Raw genomic sequence first — 5,950 nt, forward strand, 5'->3', positions numbered from 1 at the left:
TGTTATTATAAACAATGATGCAATATGTATTTTTCAACATGCACAAATTTTCGGATACATTATAGAAGTGAATTGCTGGGGTAAAATTTCAAGGTTTCTATAATATTGACAAATAGCCATTCATTTCTATAATATATCAACTTATATACCTGCCAGCAATATATCTAATAGAATTTATGGAATTTCTTTTCTCTTTCCAAAATGAATTATTGCTTTACATAATAACTTATAAATTTATTGTTCTAGTTTATCTTGTAAATAGTAATCTTTCCCACAAAATCTACTGATGAAGAAAAATGTTACTAAAAAGACCTTTTAAACTGGATCCTCTTTAAGTACCCAAAACAATTTTATAGCAAAAAAGAAGAAAAAATATCCCATGGCAACCTTATCTTGGAACATGCAACTAAAAATATTCTAAAAAGTAACGATATTTGAACTTACATTTAACTAAAATAGATTTTAATTGAAGTTATTAGACTAAACACAATGTTTATGTTTTGGTGTTCACAAATGTATTACAGCACAAGTTTGATTTTTGTAACAAATTCATATACAATACAACAGAATCATACATAACACAATCACTTTGATCAATTTTCTCAAAGGCATCTCTTTTTCTGTTGTTATTCACTTTCATACCTTTTTAAAGTACCTGTCTTGCAAAAGACACCATTGAGTTTTTGGGTTTTTATGCATTGTCTGGTCTAACTTTCTAGATTCTTATTTATTAAGGATCTAGATTAAGGACCTAGATAGTAAGATTAAGGATCTTATTATTATTTTGTAGATGATTCCAGCAGTTCTCTATTGCTTCCATTGCTTTTATAAAATCTTTTGTCTCTGACTACATATTTCATTTGGTTGTTGTTTGATATTCTTTATGCAATATCCTGCAATCAGCAAGAGACTTGTAGAGAGGAATGTAGAATGAACTGGTGGGAATAGATGATGGGTAGTATATTTGAATAGAACTATGTAGGGGACCAATTAAATGATCAGTTCATTTCAAAATATTTTTATTTTGTGAAAACCTTTGCTTCTCTACAAAATGGGGGACCCACCAGGCCAGATGGTATGTTTGTGCAATTTAGAAAAAGGCACCCATTCTAGGTGGACAGAGCCCCCAGTGTGCACGTCTTGGATTCCCTCCTTGGCAGGGTGTCTTGTGCAGAGCACAACCTGCCAGCCACATATGGTGGCCCAGCTATTGGATACAATCCAAAATTTCACTCTGTAGTAATAAGCAAAAAATAACAAATGACTGAATAATTCAGTTGATAAAAGACGATAATAATGTCATTAATAGCAAAATTTGTCAATTCATTAGGAAAAAATATGGAAAAATGATTTCAAAGACAGTATGCTTAGTTGATGAAATGTTACTAATGTAGATGGTCCAAAGTCTGCCTTTGTGTAGATGATTAAGTAAGGCTCACAGCCTGTTCTATCTGACATGCCTTCTTTTTTCTATCCATTCACAAGTTTCTCTCTTTCTCAAGATTAGTCAAATATCACCTCTAATATGAACCTTTGTTTGTACCCTGGTGTAATTTTCCTTTTCACGGAACTTCTATAGTTTCTAGATTAGACATTTATTACAACACCTATCACAATTGTGTTTTGTATTAAAATTACAAATGTATGTCACCCCTTCATGCATAGGCAATAGTGACATTTTACATGCCTTACCATTTTTATTTATACATTTTCCACTCCTTTTTTTAACCAAATTAAATTAATGTTGAATTAACAAATGGAAGAAAGAATATAGATGTCAAATGGACTTAGAGGAAGATTTTAAAATTATATACTTACATTATTTTATCTTGAATAGTTAATACTTGCCGTGGTACAACATTCAAAAGGGACAAGAAATGTGTAAAATTACATCTGTCACTCTTACTCTTGTCCCCTCACTCATATAATTCCCCTCCTCAGGGGAAGCAGTGCTACCGTACCTTACTCATTGCTCCAGAAACAATCTTTTTAAATATAAGAAAGTATGTCTATGTAGCCCACCCTCTTAAGCCCAAATTGTACTAGCATATTACGAATATTGTTCTATGCCTTAATTTGTTCTATTAAAATATATTTTGGAGGTCTTTCTGTAGCAGTATCCAAAAAACTTCCTTATTTTTTTTAAACCAGTACTATACTGAAGGCATTTTAAGATATTTGAGATCTTTTGCTATTATAGAAAAAAAGGTTGCAATTAATAGCCCTGTAGATGTGTCATTCTACATATGTGCTAGTCTATTGGTAAGATCCCAAGAAATGGAATTTTTGCATCAAAAGGTATGTGCCAAATTGCCCTTCACAAGAGCTGTAACAATTTGTAAACCCCTAATCCTGCCATGGAAGAAAGTGCCTGTTTCCCACTTCTCCCCAATCCTGTGTATTATCTGTTTTATTTTTGCTACTCTCAAATGTGAAACGTGGTATCTTAATATTCGCTTGATTTGTGTTACTAAGAATGACCCTGTGTGTCTTTCCATATGTTTCAGAATAATTTATATTTTTTTTTCTCTTCACTTTCTTTTTAGATCCTTTGCTTACTTATATTTGGACGAGGGGTCTTTTCTTATTGACTTATAAGAGCAGCATTTATGTATGAAGGAAAAACAATCCTGTGCGATATAAGTTCCAAATATATTTCCTTTCTCAGCTTGTAATTTGCCTTTGTACTATTTATAATGTCTATGTCAAAAATTTATGTTTTATGCAGTTAGGTCAGCAAGATCAGAAACAGCTTTAAATTCTTATCTTCTTCTTTCACCATGGATAGCTTATAAAAAACAAGTATGAATTACAAATGCAAGAGATTTAAATTACACATCAAGAAGCGTGAAGGAAAAGGGCTATCATTTGAACTGATTTTGCAGAAGGATATGGAGTACCCTTCTCCAGAGATATGTTAGATTTTGGTAAAAGAATGGTCATAGTCTGAGTATATCCAGCTTGAATTCAGCTAGATTAGACTATGTTTTGTGATAACACGTGGCCCTGTGGCTATGAATGGTATTCAAATAAGTGTTGAAAAATACAGCTCCCTCCCAAAGTTCCATGGAGATTATTTGGTTTATTTTCCCCAGTGAAAATGGGAACTGAGTGGGGAAGCAGCTTACGACACTTCTCCCAGTGAACAACTGGTAGCATTGAGACCAGTTCTCTAAGACATGGCCACGCTGCCAATGCCATCGGTGATATCTTTGCTCTTTCCCTCCCACGTAGTGCTTCCTCCCAGGCTGAAACCAGTGGTAAAGTAAACAGTGATGAACTAACAAAAGCACATCTATTGAAGCCCAACTGATTGATCTTTTTCAAGTTTCATGTGAATTGGCCTTTTCACAAAACCCAAATCCACAAAAGAAATACCTGTATAGAATGAACTTGGAAAGTGTGCTTTGGAAATGGAGGTCCCTAAGCAACACATTAGTGTTTCCTCAGTATTGACCTGTTATTTTTTGGTGAATTGTCTGACTTAGAGAAGAAAACATTTCTAATAAAAACGTGTGAATGGAAAAATAAAACACTTCAGGGTCTCATTTACCTCTGCAGTATGAATCCAATCAATATTTTTAAAACTTCTTGGGTTGAAAGTCATGAATGAACACACATATCTTAACACAGACTTCTATGAGCTTGTACATATCTTGAAAACTATCCGTTAAAAACTTGATCTGAGTTAGAGCTGAGTTAGCTTTAGAACAGTAGCTACCTTTAAGGAGCAATAGTCAGACTCTAACATGTATTGTAAAGTCAGAAATAACTGGTGAGGGATAGTCTCACTATAAATTGTACAGCTGAGTCCTAGGCATACCAGGAATCTTGGAACGAACATTACAGAAAACCCTTATTCCTTACATTGAGTTTGTTAAGCCATTGAAAATAATCAAGATGCAGAAGAAACGTTAGCTCTTGGTCACGTTTGCCCATTTCCTGAAAATAAGGCAATAGATAAATGTAACAATTCAGTGGACTGAGGGACCAATGGAAGACATTGTAATAGAGTGAAGCCATAACAGATGGTCAATAAGAGATGTTCCGGTAAATAAATTGGAACATGTGTAATTGGAAGCTGAGTGGTGAGGAATGGGTAGTACATGGGCATGTTTTGTTTTGTTTATTTTTTATTTTTATTTTGTTTTATTTTTTTAATGGGAATTGTACGTAAAGCACAAAGCAAAAGAGAATTTAGTGCTGTGGTGGTGCACACTGGTAAAAGTCAGAGTAATGGCAGAGGACAGGCCCAGGATTGGGACGTGTGTCCCTGGGAGAACATACCTGGCAGGAAGTTAGCTGATGGTGCTTTGGAGTCTGCACTTCTTTCTTCGTGGACACACACCACCAATGTAGTTTCCCACGTGCCAGGTCTGTTCTTTGCTGCCTACACCACATCTTTTAATTTTACTGTTGCATTTTTATTTCTTTACAATTGTTTTTTATGTACAGTAGTCTCTTGGGTTATCAGACTACACATTCCACACAGATGTCTTCATAGGTGGCGAGTACCAAATCTTCCTGATGTAGCCACTTCGTGTAAGAAAAAAATACTATTAAAATCATGTAAAAGGACATTATCTTCCTCTCAGTCTGAAGAATGATGAGGAATTTTCCTCTTTCTAAAGTAATTTTTCCATAAGCCCAATGCTGAAAGGTTTCTTATGCACTGTCAAATAAGAAGTGATCTTTTCAGAGTCAACATTGCAGGTCAACATTGGAAAGAGTACGTGCATTCATGTTTAACTTCCTAAGCAATCGAGGAAGTGTAATTTAAAACCACAGCAAAGTATCATTACACAACCATCAAAAGGACAAAAAATTAAAATGCTGACAATGCCAAGTGTTGAGGCTATGGAATAATGGGAACTCTTTCATACTGCTGGTGGCAGTACAAATTGGTATAATTGCTTCTTAAAATAGTTATTTTCTGATAATGTTGAATATATGATCAAGGGCCCAGCAATTGCAATCTTAGATAGAGAGAAATTTAGGTAGCTGGGCATCAGATTACAAGCAAAATAACATTTATGGTCATATTCCTATTAGTCCCAGATATGTAACAAATCAAATGTCCTTTAATAGAGAAATAAAGACATCAAAGTAGAAAGGCTGGAGTCTTCTGGGATATTAGAAATGTTCTATTTCTTTGTATAAGTCCTGGGAACATCAGTGTTTACTTTTAGTATTCATTGAACTTCATGTGTTTTTCTATATATAAGGTATATAAAAAATTAAAGAGAGCTATCACGGGAATACTTATTATTCCCATATACTTATTAGAATACTTACTAGAATCGTCAAAATCCAGAGTACTGACAACACCAAATACTGGCCACAGGAATTCTCGAACATTGCTGGTGGGAAGATAGCCACTTTGGAAGACAATTTGGCTGTTTCTTACAAAACTAAACATACTCATTCCAACACATCTAGCAATCACACTCCTTGGTATTTACCCAAAAGAGTTTAAAATGCATGTCCAAACAAAAGCCTGTACATGGATGTTTATAGCAGCCTTAATCATAATTTCCAGATCTTGAAAGCAACCAAAATATTTGTCCTTCAACAGGTGAATGCATAAATAAATGCTGGTACATACATACATTGGAACATTATTCAGCACTAAAAAGAAGTGAGCTATCGAGTCATGAAAAGACATTCAGGAAACTTAAATGCATGTTACTAAGTGAAAGGAGCCAATCATAAAACACAACATACTGTATGATTGCCAGTATATGACATTCTGAAAAAAGGCAAAGCTATGAGGACAATGAAAAAATCAGTCCGTGGTTGCCAGGAGTGGAGGAAGGGGAGAGATGAATAGGCAGAGAGAAGATGTTTAGGGCACTGAAAATACTCTGTGTGACATTAGGGTGATGGATATGTATCGTTATATGTTTGCCCAAACCCATAGAATCCACAACACCAGAAGTGAACCCTAAGA

This window comes from Rhinolophus sinicus, chromosome 12, assembly GCF_057876585.1.
Source record: "Rhinolophus sinicus isolate RSI-liver-muscle chromosome 12, RSI-T2T, whole genome shotgun sequence".
In the NCBI taxonomy this organism is placed as follows: domain Eukaryota; kingdom Metazoa; phylum Chordata; class Mammalia; order Chiroptera; family Rhinolophidae; genus Rhinolophus; species Rhinolophus sinicus.